This window comes from Anolis sagrei, chromosome 2 (assembly GCF_037176765.1).
Source record: "Anolis sagrei isolate rAnoSag1 chromosome 2, rAnoSag1.mat, whole genome shotgun sequence".
Classification (NCBI taxonomy): Eukaryota; Metazoa; Chordata; class Lepidosauria; order Squamata; family Dactyloidae; genus Anolis; species Anolis sagrei.
Window position 1 is genome coordinate 121,038,650 of NC_090022.1, and position 20,769 is coordinate 121,059,418.

At 40.5% G+C, this 20,769-nt stretch overlaps 1 protein-coding gene and 1 long non-coding RNA gene across 6 annotated transcripts in view; one reads left to right on the forward strand and one right to left on the reverse strand.

The window, feature by feature from the left end:
• LOC132768565 (uncharacterized) overlaps positions 1 to 15,384 on the forward strand; it is a 44,154-nt gene extending 28,770 nt beyond the window's left edge. Inside the window, exons 2-3 of the long non-coding RNA XR_009630726.2 lie at positions 9,983 to 10,111; positions 13,057 to 15,384. This is a non-coding gene — a long non-coding RNA (uncharacterized lncRNA). The remainder of the gene's footprint in view (positions 1 to 9,982; positions 10,112 to 13,056) is intronic.
• TNRC6C (trinucleotide repeat containing adaptor 6C) overlaps positions 1 to 20,769 on the reverse strand; it is a 539,926-nt gene that overhangs the window by 408,642 nt on the left and 110,515 nt on the right. The gene's annotated exons all lie outside the window — the stretch shown is intronic.

Here is a 20,769-nt window from a genome sequence, read left to right on the forward strand (position 1 = left end):
CTAATTAAGCCAGTCACAAGATTAGAAGGAACAGAAATGGGATGGTTGTGGTCTTCTTTACCAGGTCATTTCCAAATTTCCAAGATGTAGGGTGAGGAACTGAAGTGAGAGAGAGAGACACTTTGAATACACAGAAGTGTCTAGTGACATGATATATTTGTTCTAGTTCTCCTAAGCATTCTGGGTTTCAGGTATGGCTTGTTGTAACTCCCTTTGGAAATGTTAAATGTAAAGGCTGGTTCAGTAAGGAAGCTGGCAGCTTGAAAGCAGCACCAAAAACAATCTTAAGTGAAAAGAAAGTGTGTATTAAGGAAATTGCATGTCAGATAAACAGAGAGAAAGGAAGCAATAGATCGGATAAGACAAAGGGCAATTTCCTGGCTACAGCTACATGAGTAAGACAAAGATTGCAGGAAGAAGGCAATCAGACCTGAAAATATCACTCCACAAGCAAGGAAGGGGGAGATCGGAAACAAGAAAGTAGGGCTCACTCCAGAGAAACCGAAGGTATCTGCCTCTAGCTCTATTTCTACCACCATATTCTACATCCCTAATTTCATTTGATTTCAGAAGGAAAAGCAATAATGATTTTGCTTAGTACTGGATGAGAAGCACCAGCTAAAACCAGGGTCCACATAGTTGGACTAGGAAGGAATCCTGCCTGAAACCATGAGTATCTCTACTGCTAGTCAGAATTAATACTAGACTAGATAGACAAATGATCTATCTCAAAATATACCCCCAGCAATTGCTGCTAATAGTTGCACATTTTCTCCATGTCTAATAGTAAAAAGGGAAAGTTTTCCCCTGATGTTAAGTTCAGTCGTGTCCAACTCTGGGGGATGGTGCTCATCGCTATTTCTAAGCTGAAGAGCCGGCATTGTCCATAGACATCGCCAAGGTCATGTAGCCAGAATGACCTTGGCGGTGTCTATGGAGCGCTGTTACCTTCCCACATAAGCAGTACCTATTGATCTACTCACATTTGCATGCTTTTGAACTGCTAGGTTGTCAGAAACTGGGGCTAACAGCAGGAGCTCACCCCACTCCCCGGATTTGAACCACCAACTTTTCAGTCAGCAAGTTCAGCAGCTCAGTGGTTTAACCTGCTGCACCACCAGGGCAATAGTAAAAAGTCCAAAAGGAGCTGATTCCATTTTGGGATTAGGTCCTTCTGTTTAGGAACTCAGCTGCAGACAAACAGCAAAACAATCAAGTTTGTGATGAAACTTGACAAGTGGTTCTCTTTCCTCAACTAATATCTGCATAGAAAGGAAATATTCTGCATGTGACTGGTATTTATGAAGGGAGGGAGGCATTTGCATGGCAGGCAAAATTCCTCCAATATAAAGTTATCCTCTCTCACACTCTGGATGCCATGCACAACAACCATGGTAGGAACTGCTGCTCTTTTCTCCTCCTCCCCTTATTAAGAGATGAAGCTGGCCTCAAAGAGGGAACATTTTTCTTTTCTTTTCTTTCTTTTTTCTTTTTTTGCTCTAGGAAAATTATATATGACACTTTACATACGGATTAGATAATTAATGTATGCCCTGATTTCCTTCACTGTAACATAAAAAGGGTGAGATAACGGCACTATAATTCCAGATAATTAAAGAGTTATTGACTTAGAGGAGCTTCCACTGCTCGGGAAGTGTGTCCCTCTGTTATTAACACCACCCAAGCCCTCTCTATTCTTCACACCTCATTGCAAGTCGCACTCTTGGTGGCTAGCTCCCCAGAGATGGAAGCGCTACAGCACACAGACTGACTCAAGCAGATGCTGCGTCTCCCCACCCCCCAATACAGCACACTCTCTGGTGTCGTTTGGACCAATTTGTAGCATATTTGGGCCACATGGAAGCATCATTATGAATTGGCGTCCATCTGTTCCCTATAAACTACCTGATGCCTTGTTCAGCCACCCAAGAACTAGAGAGAAATTGCCTTTAGGAGCAAGGCTGGGGAAGACCTCAGGTTTCAGAGAAGCATCTTGAAAATCAAACTCCTGTATTTTCCCAGGAGAGCATTCCCTGAATTCTCAAAATGTGCAGGCAACTAAGTTAAGTTTTGTTGTTGTTATTGTGGCCATTGCTGCTGTTAGTATATTTATATTCTGACTTTTTCTTGGTTTGGAACTTGAGGCAGCTTACAACAGTTAAAAAGAGTATAGTTAAAGATAGCAGAATACACAAGTTGAAAAGCAATTAAACCATCATAAAATTTAAAGCTAGTTAAACAAATTAAAACAGTAACAACAAATAAAGTCAGTACATTTCCTCTGGATAAATAATTTCTCAAAGGCCTTCCAAAACAAAAAAAGTTACCTACAGAAAGAAAGATAGTCATGATGGAAGAGAAAAGTGTTCCAGAGTCTGAAAATGCCTCTTCCACATTTCTACCAATATATATGTGAGGTTGTTGGGATGGGAAGAAGGGCCATCCCAGAAGATCTCAAAACATGGGCAGGTTCATAGCTTTTGATTATTATTGGCCATCAGGAACCAATGTGGACTGACACCTAATTCACTCAGTGTTAATCTCCAGTGTAGAAATGTGGCAAGAATCACATGTTGTAAACAGGGCATATACTGCTTAAAAGTGTTGGCCTTGGGTTAAGGAGCACCTTCATTCTCCTCCCCCATTTCCACCCAGGCCATGTAGATTTTTTAATATACAGTTAAGTTGTTTGGAAACATCTTGTTAGATAAAAGACTGAGATTTGTGAGGTTTTTTTTTAAATATTTAGGGCACCTTTTCTAGCTCCCTCCCCATATAGAGTGAGAGGAGTAGATCCTAAATAAGGCTACTCAGATGTAGATACAGCTACCAAACTGCTCAACTGCCTTGGACCTTGGGTTAGAGCAACTGAATCTATATCCACCACCCATGTGCCAGTTTGTGGCTAGGGGCTTCCAGATTTCATAGTTCTGCTGCCGTTATCACTCACCAAACGCAATGGGACTTCGTTGGTTTTAGTTTTCTTGGAAAACACCTGTGTGTGAATTTATTTTATGTATGGAGATCTGTGTACAGAAACCAACACACAACCTTCACAGAAAGAGGTTCTGATCCAATACCATTGTTAACATGATGATTGGTAGTCTCTTATCTATTGCAGCCTTTGTCTGCCTTTATAGCTGTTGTAGCATGCACTATGTTATCAGCTGCCTCTTCCACCATTAAGGTATTGGGATCATTCTTGGACTGGCTCCTTGCCTATGATCCCACCGTCATGTGTGGCTCTGCTGGGAGAACATGACTCTTGATGGCTTTGCTCATAGATTCACTGGAACACACAAGCCCGCTCACCACAACAAGGTGACAGATCTGAAACTGAAACTAAAAATACTTTAAGACAAAAAATTGGGAAAGATGTAGTCCTCCAGATGTTCTTGGACTATAGCTCCCACCGGCCCAACCAGTAGGAGCAAATGGTGAGAAAAGAAGTGGATTGCAGTCTAATTTCACCTAGAGGATCACAAACCACCCACCTTTGTTTTCAATTTATTTGGTAGAAGTTCATTTTTGCAGTTAGTACCTGAACTTGTAACTCCATGGGTTGTTTTTTATTTATTGCTTTTTCCTCTTAACCCACCTCATTGCAGCCTATGTGGAAATTGTATTTTTTCACAAATATTCACACATTTTCTCATCTTCAGTTAAAAGGAGAGAGACATCTACAGTGTTTTGTCCTGTAGAAAGTGTATGCTGAAAAATATACACTGTATTCTGTGCAAAATCTTTTTTTAAAAATAAAAATAAAAAATGCATCTTGTACTAATGAATTATTTGCAAAAATAAAATCACAGAAAAAAGTAACATAAGTTCTCAGTGTGGTGAACACCTTTGAAATTGATTTTCATGTAAATTCATGGCAGAAATGAAAACTTGCTTCTGTTTTGGAAATTAAATAGCCAACAAACACTGACAACCACATCACAGCATCCTAGGATGCTTCTGCTTCAGTTGAGCCATGAAGCTGCATCACACAACTTAGCCTCCCTTCTGCCAACACAGGCGCCTACCCATGTTCGATTTGGCATAACATGGCTACTGCAGGGGGAAGCCACACAGTGACACTTCCCCATGTGTGATAGGGAAGCATCAGCCCCCAGCAAAGTGGGGCACGGAGCGCAGGGATTGCCCCACTGCCCCCCAATTCACCATGAAGGCTGGCAAATCTTTCCAGCCATGAGTTTCTGAGCTCAGTTCAGTTTCTTCTGTCACTACTTCCTCTTCCTCCTCCTCTTCACTGTCACCTTAAAGTCGTTTCTGATTTAGGTCAACTTATCAGGTGGGGACTTTTTTTGCCAAATTTATTCAGAAGATTTACCCACTGTCTTCCTCTGAAGCTGGTAGAGTTTGACTTCTCCACAGTCACCAATGGATTTCCATAGCTGTACTGGGATTCAAACCCTAATCTCCCAAGTCACATAAATCACTGCTTCATGCTGGTTGTGCACCCTCACCTTGCTAACACTAACAGCTGACCCTGCACACTGAAGGAGCAAAATAGACATCAGCTATGTACAGTCTCTGTTCCTGCAGCAATGAAGAGGACAAAAATGGTGGGTGAACTTTGACCAGTGTAGGTGACATCCTCTCCCAGTCTTCACTTTCAGCTGTGATTCTTACTACTCCCTCACTGCTCAGTTGTGAACTAGAGCAAAACAAAGACTGAGAGATCTGCTTATTCTATTTAGTCCTGCTTGTTGCAAATTCTCAAAGGAAAGAGTGGAACACATATGAAGGTTTTCAATTTCAGGTTCCCTTTCAACATAAGCTCTTTGTTTAGGAAACAAATCACCCTAGCTTCCCCATGAATTTTTAATTTCTGCACAGACTATGTGCCTTTCACCCCCTCACCAAAGTGTTTTTTAATAGCCTGATATTTAATTTTCTCAAATAATAACAACAGCAATAAGAAAAAGATATTCTGTGCAGAGCTTGCTAATACTAGCGTCTCCTTCCAACATTTCAAAGGCCTCCATCATTTGATTTGACCATGATTTTCTCCCCCTCCTTTCCTCAATCGCCCCCCTCCCTCCAAACTCCATTTCAAGGAGAAAAATCTTTCCCAGGGCTAAATCCTGACAAATGCTTGCCTTCAACCACCCGCTTTCTCTCACACCCCCTTTGAAATATGTATGCGCATGTTATGCAGTGTGGATGCATATCAATGCCAAGCTATCTACCTTTGCATATTAAATCATTACCACATCTTCGCTGGCAGTAAAATATGCAGAGCGTATGCTAAAGAAAGACTCTCCCCTGCCTAGCCAGAGCAACAAAACATCCCCCATTCTTCTTTCCCCACCGCTACCGCCCCCCTTTTCAGCCTCGGCTGAGAAGCCCAGGTATCTCATGCCACTGTCCTTTGTTCTCCTTGAGCAAAAGCATTCCTCTCACTTTCCCTTTGTCATTGGGAAGGACTTCTGTTTGACATTGGAAAGGATTCCATGTTTTGAAATGCCTTAAAAAAGAAGGAAAGGAAATTTTGCTTTTATGCCTTCGACCCTATCTGCACCTTTCCTTGCTGCCTGGACAAAAGAACTTTTTCATTTGGTTTTGTCTTTCTGCATGACTCTATGACTGGATCAGACTAGATCTGTCTGCATAGCAGTCCAAGGCTCTGAATTACAGAAAGCCAGCCAGCCAGTTCATGCTGTTTTCCCCACAACTCCTCCTTGCTCCCTGGAGCCCCTTTGACTCGCTTCAGATAGATAGGAAATCGGGGGGGGGGGGGGGAACCCCACAATATGGTGATATTGACCAAAAAGCACAAATTAAGAAAACCTTCAAAGTTCACAGGCTACTGCATCAGGTATAGATGTTAAAAGCCATGTTAGAGAGAAACTATAACAATGGAAGGCAAGGATTTTAATCTTTCATGAGACGTTAAGGCTGAGTTCAAGAAGAGGGTGGTGAAGTGAGAAGGCTTGAAGCTGCTAAAGGCCAACGCTTCTTGCTGACCATGAAGCTTTCGGAACACAAAAGAAAGACAAGATGAAAAACTTTCCCCCCCCCCCCTGCTGTCAGAAACAAAGATAATTCCTTTGAGACCTAGGCCATGACTATGTCTACATGGGCCAAACAAAGCACGATGACCTTGCAACTGCTGAAGAGAATTCACGTGACATAAGGCAGGTTTCACAATAGAACCACCACTTCCAGACATTAATCCAGCATAAGACAAACCACTATTTCCACTGGAGTGTTCAGGAAACTCAGGGGTGATCCTGGTGTATTTTTGTGGTGTGGATAACTGTGTTGGGCTGGTTGTGACCCAATCCAAAATCCACATGTCCAACAGGCCATCCTCTGTGTCACTGTAAAAGCAGCTCCCTGGCAAAGCCTTCCTGGTGATATAACTTCTGATGAGGTCTCAAGCCATAAGACCAGCAGAAGTGACATTGCTAGCAAGGCTCTGTGAGGAAGTAGCTTCTGGCCAAGATCACCCAGAGAGTTCCTGTGGTGAACAGGGATTCAAGCCTTCATCCCCAGATTTGTAGTCTAATGTTCAAACCACTACATGTTTTGCCTCTCTATTGGGCAAACAAAAAAGGCCTAAAATAGAGCAAACTATCTCCAAAGCTTTACAAATTGCCTCATTATTATTAAGTTATTTGGGGAAAATAAAGTGATGGTTCCAATGTCTAGGTTCTGATTTTGATGTTATAGGCAGTGTGTGTCAAAGGAAAGTAAAGCCTCCCACCTATGGCTGAAACTGAGTGGGGGAAAAGGCAATACAGAGGCAATAATGTTTGACTTCCCACATGCTTCCCTCTGAAATGGTATTTGCATCTTTCCAGATGGAAACCAAGAGGGCTATGACAGAAGAGTCCATATAGACTTCAGGCAGAGAGGTTCCACATGCTAGCGACAAGGAGGGACTGTGTGTGCACCTAGTCCATCTTTTTCTCTTTAATTGGATTTCTGCAATAAGGAAAGAAAATAGAAAAACAAGGCAAGGTTACAAGGGCAGGAGGACAAGGACATCTGAAACCCCTGTAAAATTTAGTGAATGAAGCATGATTGAGCATCCTCTGACACTATTCTTTGACTCAATCTATCTTGCAAAAGAAATCCGGAAAGCTAATTAGAGACCACCTCTTGGCCAATTTCAATGAGCTATTGCTTCCGTTACTCTAGGGAAAGGTAGAATGCTGATCATGTCAATCTGCTAGTAGATCTCTTGGCAATTTCACTGCATCACTAAGGATTTATTACTGCTAATTTTTAACAATCACAACATCAAAAAGTGTCTCTTCCCTTAAACTCTATTGCTATAATGGGGTAACCAGGAATTAATCTTTGTGTAAAAGAACTGTGAGCACTCTCCTAGAAAGCAAAACAAATTACTTGGATTAGGATGTTTTACTTCCAAGCATATAGTAGCCAGAAGTCTGGGTTGAAGAGGAAAATGAATAAAACGTAACTTGCAAGCCTAAATTCGCGCAGGGGGGGGGGGGGGGGAGGTCAGCTGAAACATAAACATGTCATCTTCCCATAGTACCATACATGGACACCATGGCTAAGTCCAATCAGCCTGGGTTCGAAACTAAGAATGGCCTCAGTTAAAAGGTGCCTCAGTTAAAAAGGTGATTCAGTTTGGCATCTAGAATTGAAATTTCAGCTACACCTCTACTGGCAGAATTTGTTGATTCAACAATGGGAGTGCCTCATTCTGTAGATCAGTTTTCTCCAACCATAATAATAGTAATAATAATAATAATAATAATAATAATAATAATAATTTTAGTTCTTACCTAATTCTCTAGAAAAACTGTATTAGATTATGCTTCCTATTAATCCCATCTAAAATGGATGGGGTGGATGTGAGCTGTAGTGTCTAACATATCCATATATCCAGACACTGCCAGTTCCTCATTGTGGTCTGTGTCACACCATCAATAACTTCTTCAATAAAAATGATGGTGGGCTGACAAGGAGGTACCACTGAATGGATGAAGGGGGTATTTGGGTTGGCAGAACAGAAAGAGAAAGGAGATGCTTTAAATGTTTTGGACTTTAGTTCCCAAAATTTCTGACCATTGGATAAGTTGGCAAAGGCTTATGGGAGTTGGACACCCAAACATCTAGAGAGCCACAGGTTGTGCAAGCCTGCTTTAGAGAAAATATCTATTTGACAAACAAGCCATACTGTGTGAAAAGCCTAGTGACCTCCTCATCTTTTGAGATCTCTAAATAAAGGTTGGATCAGTATCTTTCAGGAGTGCTTTATTTGTGTATTCATGAATGGCAGTGGATGGCTTTTGTAGTCCCTCTTAGTTCTAACATTCTGTGATTCAAAGGTAACTTCAAAGGTGGTTTTGAGAAAGTGGCTTTAAAGTTAGTTTATTTCAAGTTTGATCTTATAATATGAGAAATATTCATGTTAGAAATATGGGGTAGATGTGCTCTCTGGAGAATGGAATGGTTGCTCACTGGGCAGAAGAAGTGTGAGCTTTCCTTGCCTCTATTCCATATTTTCACTCCATCTCTATACCCACTGTAGCTTTAAAAAATACAGACATTTGTGTGCATCATATATAGTTACTCTCAAAAAATGCTGTAAGATTGATATAAGTGGCAGAGAATGGAGCATTCCTCATTGCACAGTCCTGTTACCAAATTCTTCTGAAGTGTCTTCTGAAGCTGACCCTCATCATAGTTGAGAGGAACCATTTGTGTCTGACCCAGTGAAGTGTGAGTAAAAGTGAATTTTGATGAGGCTGGCCAGCTAACTACCACTTAGCTTTGAGGGCTTTCCCATCTTCTCAGAATTTCTACCTGCAGTTTTCTGAATCTCTTGGCCTTTTCTTCCGGGCAACCTCTTGCTTGCCTAATTTTGTAAAAGCAGGCAAAAATGAGAGAAGCTGTCAGTATCAAAGGGAGAGCTCACAGAACAAGCAAGGAGGCAGAAGGCCTTTTGCTGCTCTCTAAGTTGTCAAGTGCAGCAAGATTAGCAAGGAGCCTTTTCCCTCCCAACTCCCGGGTGGCTATTTTCTTCAGCTGCCCATCGATCCGTTCACCTTTTGCTGCTCTCAAGCTAAACCCCTGGGTGCTCTATCGTTCAGTGTCCACGGTAATATGGGAAAGCTGCTCTTTCACTCACAGCAATTAAAGTGTCTAAGAGCTACATGGGAGGCCAGGGCTGCTCGTTTGATCACATTTCTCACCTTTGATGCGGAAGGTCATTCGTTCAATTTTTTCACCAAGCCCTTGGCCCTCTCTGTGTATTGCCGACAGTGACATGAAGAGATGGAAAATGGTGTGTGGGAAGCAAGGGTAGAGATCGAAGGAGACCACACCCTGCCTACTTATTTGAAAGTAGTGGTGGAAAGGGGCAATTGTGACCTTTCAGAAGCTGTTGGACTGCAACTCCCATCATCCTTAAGCAGCCTAGCAAACAGTGTGAGATGGTGTGGTTTGTGCTCCAACAAAATCTCAAGAGCCATATTTCCTCATGGTTGTCATAAAGAGAAGATCTGAACCACCTAGGTCTAGCGGTCATCCACACTACAGAACCATCTATTTTTCTGTTCACAAGCAACATCCTGTGAAATCCTGAGATTTAGAGGTTGAGGGAAGAGCATTTGAAATTCTCAGGAAAGAAGCTTTTCTAGTATATCTGCCCAAACTACAAACTTGAGAATTCCACAGGATATTCAGCTATAACAGGTTAAAGTGGGATCATAGCACTATAACTGTATAGTTTGAATGGGCCCCTCATTGTTGATGGTCCTCCTGCTGTTACTATCAATAGTATTAATAGTATTTCTTCGTATTTAAACATTTAAACAATAAAAGATACGCAGAAAAATGAGCATTCTATTTTTATTTAATTTTAATCAATCCTTTGATAGGAAAACTGCCTAGGGGCAGAGTTTGTGCCATCTGCAAAGAAGGGACAAAAATGTTCAGATATTTTGTTCTTGCATGTAAGAATGAATAATTTCAATTGCTTTTATTCAAGCAGGGAAAATTACAAGAATCTCTGCATGTTTTGGGAGTATGAATGATGTAATACTGGACAGCAGTTCAGTGTGAAGAATCCTATCTTGTGCATTCAGAAGAAATAAGTGATGGATTGCTCTGAGTGATGGTGAGTAACAAGTTCTGAGCACCTTCTTTATATATCCTAAAACATTCCCAAATGACCCCATGAATGTTCACTCAGAAGTAACAGGGAGAAACGTGCTGCTGTTATGCACTCAACAAGTCTCACATCAATGCCATGTTCACAGACAACTCATAGTCAACCCGTCTCTTTCCCTGCCCTCTCCTCTATGCTGGAGGAAATTTGGGAATTTGATGACCACTTCAAATTCCATCCAATAGTAGAACCACCAACTCCTACTCACTAAAAACAGTTAAAGTATTTATTCTCTGAGTGCATAAATAGGAAAAGATTTCATCATGAAAGTCAAGGAACTCCACTGGACACATTTTGTTCATTTCAGTGGGAAAACAGCAGTGAAGAAAGCAACTCAGTTGGTAGTCTTAAACCTTTATTAGACAGTAGAAAGACTACGATATTTATTGGGGAGTTCTCATTCAGACAGATCTATACTTTCTCCAGGAGTTATGACTTCCCCAGGATGTTTGTATGGCAATCAAAGTGGAATCATAGTGCTGTTGTGTTGAGTGAAAGGGCCAAGATCTTTGCTTTCCTAAACATGTATATTATTACTGTGTGTCTTGAAATCATTTCTACCTGATGGCAACCTATCACATGGCTTTCATGGAAAATTTGTTGGGAGAGGGAAATGTCTTCTTCTGAGGCTGTGTGACTTGCTCAAGGTCACCCACTGGTTTTCCATGACCAAGAAGGGATTTGAACTCTCATCTCCAGAAATATAGTTCAATGGTCATTGGTTCTATAATTTCTGTTTGCCTCTTCATTTAAAAAATGGCCAATAGTTACAGTATGAGATGTATGTATCAATATGCACATTCACCATCCTATTAGCATGGAGGGCACCAGCAGCCAGTGTTCCTCTGCCTTTGGAGGTATCCTGCATCTCTAGGATATCCAAATACATGCATACAACTTAGTTCATAGAGGAATCTTCAGAGACGAGAAGAGAGTACACATGTGAACATTAACAGTGGAGTTGGAAGCAAACTTCTAGATGTCCTTTTCTCCTCATTCACTGTATATGCATTAAAAACTCTGACAAGAGCTCAGGGAGTGCATTGCCATGGCTGCTGTTATCTTTTTACGGAGTTATATCTTCCACTGACTACTGATTCAGATCTGCTCTAAGAACAGCAATCATTTGGTGCAGTGCTTGCAGATGGGGCTGCTTGCCCTCTGAAACCCAGCTGGGGCACAAGGTCCACCGAGTCTGCTTGGCTTTTGAATATGATTATAAGGAGAGAAAATGTGTTCTTCCTTCTTGTTTTCTTACTCCTTCAGGATGACTCATGACCATTTTAAGCGGAGTGGCAGACAGCAAAGAAAGATTTATCCCATAATAGAGGTAGGGAATTGCTCAGACTCTGAGGTCTCTGAACAATAATCCATAATTCAGAAATTAATACATGGTAGGGGAGACAATGGGATTTGAAATAAGGATTAGTAGCCAAGGCAAAGGGAAACACAGCAGGATTGTCATCTGTGGAGGCTCCGGTTATACACACACCCAATTATAACTTTAGCCGCTGCAAGAGAAACTGACGTAAACCATTAAATCTGTATTATTTTTCGCTTTGTGGTTGTGTGTGTGTGTGTGTTTGTGTTGGGGAGAAGGAGTAGGAAGTGGGAGTAAAGCTTCTTTAAAGATAGAGAGTTTAAATTGAGCTTTAAAATTATGACTGAGCAAGATTTAATGCTGACAATTAGCCTGGACAAACAGCTAATCGTCCTGCAGGCATAATTTATATATTCTCTGTGCAACAGGGAGAGATTGTCAGCGCATCGCCCTGCAAATTAGTGCAATAAAAGAATCTCATAACCTCTAACAGCTTTGCTGTCTGACAATGAGAGATCATTCCACCACTTTCTCTTGTGTTTCCCTGGCCACAATGAAATCAGTCTAGGCTACCGGGCTGGGCATTAGCTCTGATTTCCCTGGCTGCTTCCCAGTTGGCTTTGGGAGGGCTTTCTACTGACTTTTAATGAGACTGATATGATTCACCATGAGAAGGGAATTAAGCCAAAAGTCAAATATGATCAGGTGGAAAGCTACAAGTTGATACTGGAGCCCAGACTGATGGGCCACTGCATATCCTCCACCACTTTTTTGGGTGCCTTTCAAGATGCCTATATGGCAGGGGCAGTCAACTGTGTCCTTCCAGATGCTTTTGGACTGTAACTTCCATAAGCCCTTTCCATTCAGGTATAGATGGGGCCTCAGATATTCAGATTCGCTTTCTTCCCTTAAATGTGCATGTTCACATAACAGATTGCCACAAAGTCCAAATAAACTCCATGTCACAATGCATAAGCCAAAACTATAGTTTAGACCTGTGTCTAAGAGACAAGGTCCTAGCTATGGTTTTTTCATTTGGGTTAGTGATTACATTGGCATAACTCAAATATATAGAATATGTGGACTTGTAATACTGGTCTCAAACTTTCCTCTCCTGCTGGTGTCCAAGCAGAAAAATCAATTCAGATTCTTCATCCTGCCCTTAAAGTCCACCTTCCACCTCAGTACATCTTTCCAACCTCCTTCCTACTTTCTCTCCTGCTAATCAGCCTGGCTCTTGACGCTGGCTGTTCCCAGCATCTTTTATACAACATGGAAAGCGAACGTGGAGGGGTTCTAGTGTCTATTCTATTGTTCCCTGTAGAAATTTTCCACCTGATTTTCAAAGGCTATTTACAATTATTCCGCACAAAATTTGTGCATGGTTGTTTTGCCCATAAAATAGTATTATTTCATATACAGGAAAATATGTTTCCTGCACAGAAAATTTTGTTTTCTATGCAAATAAACTATATGCCTATTTCACAGAGAATAAACCCCCAATTATAATTTAATGATTTCTTTGTATCTGGAAACACATTTTTAATTTTTTTTACCATGTTTTCCATCCTAGGATTTTTTTAGCTGAAGGAGCATCATAAAAAGTCAGTGCAACAGATGGATAGAGATGACTCATGCAAGCCTTCTTATTTGCAAGTACACATTTTATATGTGAACCCTAATTAGTAGCCTCACTTATGTCACACAGACACATCTGAAAGGATCCAAAACAATATCAATACCTTCTGAAGGAATACACAATTGAACAAATAAAAGACCCCATGATCCAATGAGCAAAAAACGTAGGGTGAGCAATACATTTAGAAGAATGGGAGGAACTTTGGAAAAACAGACAATTTACAAGAAGTTACTCTGTTAAAGAAAAGTTTAACAAAATGATCTACAGATGGTACATAACTCCTGAAAAACTCTTGAAGATAAATAAAAAATCTAATTTATGCTGGAAATGTATCCAAATGACTGGAATCTTTTATCACATGTGGTGGACTTGCCCAAAGGCTAAAGCGTTTTGTCTAAAAGTGCATACTGATATTGAAAACATAATAAAAAATAAAGTAACACTGAAACCAGAAACTTTTTATTGGGACTATTAGATAAGCAAATACTCAAACACCATGAAAGGATCTTCCTGTACATGACTATAGCAGCAAGAACACTAACATCAGATGAATGGATTACTTTTTTTTTTTTTGCTGAAATAGACAAAATAAGATTAATCCTGCAGTAAGAAGCTATGCAAAAATTGCAAGAAGAATGGAAACATTTTATGGATTTTATAAAAACTGGAAGAAGATGACTGCAATAGGATTTGTGAACTAAAAGTATTATGAAATAATACATATATATACGCTATATAACTTGTATTTAAAAGGTAAAGGTTTCTCCTGACATTAATTCCAGTTGTGTCTGACTCTGAGGGTTTGTGCTCATCTCCATTTCTAAGCCAAGAGCTGGGATTGTCCATAGACACCTCCAAGGTCATGTGGCTGGCAAGACTACATGGAGTGCTGTTACCTTCCTGCCAGAGCAGTACCCATTGATCTACTCACATTTGCATGTTTTTGAACTGCTAGGTTGGCAGAAGCTGGGGCTAACAGCAGGAGCTGACACCGCTCCCTGGATTTGAACCTGCGACCTTTCGGTCAACAAGTTCAGCAGCTCAGCGCTTTAATCCACTGCACAACTTGCATATCTAAGAGCAAAAAATGTTTTAGTAAATGGATGAGTTAATACTTCTGAAGTAAAATAGAAAAGTGTATAACTTCAATAAGTCTGATGCTATAGTATATACATTTATATAAGAAGATTTATTATGTGTAGATCCTACATGAATGATAATTATAATAAATATTTATATGTATATTACTAATCTACTAGCAAAAGAAATTTAAGATATGTATATAGCTGACTGCCATCAAGAGTAGAAAAACAGAACCTGAATTAGTTAATGGATAAAATAAGGAGAAGAAATACCATGAAGAATTGGAAGAGATGAGAAGATAAGAAGGGACAATATAAGAAGATAGAAGAAATCAACATGGATCCTAAAGGATAATCTGTTACTCTTGTTAGAGAAGATGTCATTGTTGGAGCTTTCTTTTACTTCACTTCCTCCCTATACTAAAGAATATGTAAAATGATACTCCCTCCCCCTCTAGAAATATTTTACTAACATGGCTCCATAACTTACATACTATATCCGGTGATATTTCCAACCTTTTCTTTCTTGTACCCCTTTTTAATTGTTTGACTACTTTTCCCTACTTTTTTGAAAACAAAATAAAAACTTATTTGCAGAAAAAAACTCAAGGAGGCCATATTCATTAAACTTTCGGGAATGTAGCAGGCAGTGAAAGAGATTCCGGTATTGGGATTTGAAAATGTGGCTGGGATTCTCTATAGTGGTCATGAATGTGTAACCTGGAGTTACATACTTCTCAATGTTACATTTTCATGATTTCTGTGTAATTTGTACTTTATTATTTATTTATTTCCAACATTTGTACCCTGTCCTTCTCAACCCCCAAAGGAGGACTCAGGGTGGCTTACAACAGCAACAATTCGATGCAAACAGACACAGAATACATACACAATATATCACAACATTACACATTAAATAAAACCATTAAGTTAAAATCCATTTAAAAACATTATTAACAACCATGTAGCCAAATATAATCCAATTCAGCATTCCAAGACTTTGCCAGAGCCTGTCCATTGTCAGTTCACGTAAACGTTGCAATCACTATCAAGCTTGCTCCCCAAATGCCTGGCCCCAGAATCATGATTTAAGCTTCTTTCTGAAGGAGAGGAGGGATGGAGGCCTACCTAATCTCACTGGGGAGGGTGTTCCAGAAGTGAGGGGCTATCACCAAGAAGGCCCTGCCAAACGTGTTGTGAAGAAGGCGGGATTGAGAGCAGCCCCCCCCCCCCGGATGACCTGAAAGTCCAAAGCAGGATGTAGAGGGAGGTTATATAAGGATCATGAAAACCCCCAATTCCCACTTACTGGGAAGCAGTCTCTGCAATACACGGGGCTCTGTCTCCCTATAATTCCAGAAGTAGCTGCCTAATGTTTCCACCTCCCCTCATTGAGTACAATATCTGGTGCAAAGGGGAATTGAGATAGGGACTCAGTGGAGATCATGAGTGAGTATAAGTGGAAATCAGCTCCTTCCCTAGGGACAGGGGAACAGGCCCACATCAACTGTAATAGTTGCTTCTCTGTAAGTGGGGCCTGGGATGATCGGGACATGATTCACTGAATAGTACCATAACTAGTGCTTACACATACATAAATCCCATCCAGGATTCCAGCCCATTAAAATAACACACACATCATGGCAAAGACAGTTGTGTAATAGAATCTGTATGCTAATTTCTTTCTTCAATTCTCATACAACTAAAGAATGACACAAAATTTCCTGCTGTTTCCTCTGTACAAATTTTTGCTGTGACCAAAACCTGTGCTTTAATATGACCATGGGACTACAGCATAAAGAAGCACCCTAAAGTCATCAGATATGGTCTACAACACTGAAGAAAAAAAATCATTCAAAGAGTGCAGGTCGCTCCTTGGGGTCACATCTTATCCAACATGACCCTGGGTGACAAATAAGTAGCACAATGTGGTCTAAATATAATTCCCTTCCATGGAGATGTGTTAAAAAGCAAATAGAATGAAGGCTCTAGTTACCTAAAGATTTATGGCATATAACATGCCATTCTTTACACCACCCTGTATTTGCATAAAATGCTTTTTTTACTGGAGTTTCATCAGACCTGAAAATGCAATATGAGTCCAATAACATTTCTCCAGAGATAGACAGTGAGGATAGAGGGGGAGAAAACCAACAGGAGGAGAGGGGGGTAGGAGAGTGTTCGTTCAGCTGTGTATCTTTATTAACAAACACACCGGAATGCATTTCTAATATTCTACAATTTAAATGGAGCTAGTGTGTGAGGAAAGGAATAGCTGGTGCAGGGTGGCTCTTGTCATCAGCCAATCCATCTTTCTATTTTCTAGTGTCAATCCATTGTTTTAAAGATATAATAAAGCACTCAGCTGAAATGCTGGCACAACTGTAAATTCAATCTTTGCATTTACGGATTCTATTTAGCCCTCATAGCAGAAATTTGCTGGGCGCAGGTTTTAGAAGAACCTTCCAGCACAGCACAATCTTGACCCTCAAACACATCAGAATTAGGAACACCTTATAGAATTGCAGTGTAGCAGAACCCCTATTATCTGAGTCCCTCTTCATCCAGAGCAGATGACTTTCCTAATATGCTGTGCATCCATCCACATTACACTTTGTCAGGGCTATCCTTTCTCATGATCCGTAATGTCCTAATATCAGGTTATTTGAATACTTTGGTTATGTTGCAGACCATTCAGAATGATTCAATCTTGAACTCGGGTTTGCAGGTACATCCACTTGCTCTCCTATCTTATGACAACCGACTCCACAAAATCTGTGTGAGAATCAGAATCCTTTGAATAATTTACTTCTGAAAGATTGTGAAGAGTAACAAACTCAGAAATCAGTTGAACTCCAAGGCTGAAAAAAATGATTTATTCATTTACTGCACTAAACAACTGAAAAGGCTTGAACTATAAGACTCTGAATAGTACAAAAAGAGAGACACATGAATAATAAACTTGTGAATCACTTTCTAGTCTCTTTTCTTTTTTTCTTTTATAAGAAAACCTTTGTATGTTGCAATGCAAAATAGTAGCAATAGTAATGTTTTTCTCAAAACAATGAGGTTTACCTGCGAATTACATCTTAACATGACTTACAGTTTCTTTTGGCAAAAAAATTACATTTTTTTTCATGGGGAAAATGCAACATTTTCTCACTGCACAATCCTTCAGAAAGTCACATTTATCCATGGGTTTGGAAGCTAAAATTCAGGTAAGCATTCTTGATGTGAATTGAGAAGAAGCATGAGGATAGAGAGAAGGAGATTTGTAGCTCTTGCCAAAACAATACAGAATTTAACACTGGAATTCAATATGGCTTTTTGGGAGGGGCAGCTTCCAAAGAACATGCATTTTGGCTCAGAATTACCTCTTGGAGCACATACTTACAGCAACCATATCCATACGTAAGAACAAAGAGGACATCAAGGGCCATAACTATATTTGGATTTTTATATCACTTTATGGATGGAGCATAGGACTTCATCACACACATCTTCACAAGCATTATTATTATTATTATTATTATTATTATTATTATTATTATTATCTTTATATTTATAGCCCGCAAAATCTCCCGTAGGACTCAATGCAGCTTACAAAGGCCAAGGCCACCAAACAATCAACAACATACAATACACAATAAACTCAAAAGCAAATAATAAACATCAAGCAAAACAATAAACAGTAAAACAATGACACCATGACATAATTAAAACCAAGGGCTGGGCCAAATGTAATGGACAAAAACTAAAATGCTGAACTTGACAGGTAATATGTATAGGTATCTGGAGGTAGGTGCAATGTGCAGATAATCCTGAGTCTCTAGCAAAGTGCAATTGGGGCTTGAAGCCAGGAGTTTCCTATTCTGGAAAGGCACACCGGAACAGCCAGGTCTTCAGGCTCTTCCTAAAGACAGCCAACGTTGGGGCTTGTCTGATGTCCTTGGGGAGAGAGTTACAGAGTCGGGGGGCCACCACAGAGAAGGCCCTGTCCCTCGTCCCCACCAAACGCGCTTGCGACGCAGGTGGGATCGAGAGCAGGGCCTCTCCAGATGATCGAAGGGAGCGTGCGGGTTCGTAAACAGAGATGCAGTCACGCATCCAGGGATGCTTGCAGCAAAGTTGATCTGTGGAGCCCCATATTATTCTGGGTATGTTAGGTCAGCAATGGATTTGCAGCTGGAGTCAGATTCAGAAGCTAACAGGTCTGAGTTAAATTTCTTAAGGGAACCAAGGTCAGTCTCTGATAGGAATGCAGTAATTGCAGATGTGTGTCCTGACTCCCCTGTTTCTCCTGAGTTAGATAGAAGAAGAGCAATTTGTCAACAGAGACATGCAGCTGAAGGGAGGTGCCACTCTCAGCATCTGTTAATGAGAAGGGGTCCTGCAGAGAGTTCCCAAGGGAAGCGCCATCGTTTCTTAAGTATAAATGAAGTTTGATTTGGGTTATTCCTTAGAGTAGTCAATGTCTGCATTGAAGTGAGATGCTTCACGTTTCTCTCTCAAATTTTGGGTTTTTCTATGTGTTTCTCCATGGACTCATGTTTCATGTACCAAGGGATTTCATGGTTTCCTGTATTGCTCCAAGTATCAAGTGGCTTCCTCATATTTTGTATTTTTGGATACATGTTATAACAGCTGTGTATTTTTGATCTCTTGGGTTGCTATGTTTTTTAAAGACTCTAGTTTAATGATCTTGTCTGTTCCTGGACTTATGGATTATTGCTTTCAAGTTTCTCCAAGTGCCTTGTTTTACATGGATTATATTTTGTATTGACTTTGATCTTTTTACTATTTTTGCTGAAGCTACATTTATTCTTTAATAAACTGCTTTGCTTATAAACTGAATTCTGGAGTGTGAGATTGGTTTAAAGGTGCCTTTCCATAAGGGGAAAAGTGAAGAAAAGTGTGGTTAGCTCTGTCAGGGTAGCACCTTTCGGCAGCTTCCATTCCACCTTGGGAGGAATGTGGGTGGGGTGTGTGATGGTGCACGGCAGGTGCCATCCTTGCCATGGAACAAAGTGGCAAAATGGGGCAAAAATGCCCCTTGTGAAGAGGTGGCTAGACTGGTATGTGGGGAGCACACAACACCCCTAAAGGGACGTTTGCAATTTAGTTTAGAGAAAACAAGAAAAATCCATTGTTCATAAAAAAGTGGGGTGAAAGGAAGGAATATGCCAAGATTAATGAGAAAGTGGTTGCAAGGTGATATCATGGCACCAGCAACAATGAGAACGTGGAGAGAGAAAATCATATCTAACACCTGCTAACTTTCCTAGAGACCCTTTAAGGCATGAGTGCTAATGAGCCAGCAAATTATTGTGATAGAAAGAAAACCATCTCCCTGGTTCTCCATATTCTGAGAGCCAATCTGGGACTGCCCAAGTGGAAAATTATGTGGGATTCTTCCTTCCTTCCTTCCTTCCTTCCTTCCTTCCTTCCTTCCTTCCTTCCTTCCTTCCTTTTTCATCTACAGTCCACTGTTTCTGAAAAGCCTGCATAGCAGATCTAGCAAACCACAGATATACAGAAATCCAGAGTGGAAGGTACAGGAAGCATCTTGTCAATCATTCTCCTGAATTTAATGACCCACTTCCAATATCACACCACATCTCCATGTTGGTTGCACTGCTTGTCTTCTATCTCTGAAAAGCACCTTAATAACTTGTGAGAGGAGCCAATTGCTGATGCCTTAGAAGTACAGAATAGGTGCACAATTAACAAATGTAACATCTGTGTGCAGCAAATGAAGAAGGACGCAATTATAGCCTTTCAAATCTTTTTTTTTCACAGAAGACAGAAACTTCTGTGAAAAAGACTTTGAATGACATCATTACAGTTTGTATGTGAATACATTAATATTGTTAATGATTGGAGATGGGGCTCTGGGGCCATGAATGCATCTGTAGGAAAAATGTTTTGACAGACTACTGCTTTGCCCATGTTGGCGTTGGGTGTCTCCATGTAGTTCCTGACTTTTGGCAACTCTAAGGCAAACCTATATAAGGTTTTCAGATCAATATTTCTTCAGGAGTGTTTGCCTTTACCTTGCTCTGATGTCTAGAAAGTGTGCCTTGTCCAAGGTTAAACAGTGGGTTTCTGTGGCCAAGAGGGATTTGAACCCTGGTCTCCAGTGCTCAGAGCACTATACCATATTGGCTCTCCCATGAGGGCAGCTCAAAAGTTGCCAAAGCTATAACTACACTAAATCTTCGGCCTATGTTCCCTATGGAGCAGGGACTTTTGCATTCATTACAGAGCCCCAAGATTAGGGGATAGCAGTTGCCAATATATTACCATAGGTTATGTATTGCAACCACCCAACAGTATACTAACCATCTTGTACAAAATATGTAATATGGTAAGAATTTGTTAAGAGATTTAGTGTAGTGTAATAGTTTGAAGTTTGGGCGAAGACTCCAGAGACCAGGATTCAATTCCCTGCTTGGCCATAAAACAAAGGCTGAACTTAGGCAAGTCATACACTCTCAGCTCCAGACAACCTTGTGATAGGTTTGCCTTAGAGTCATCGTACATTGGAAATGACTTGAAGGAACAC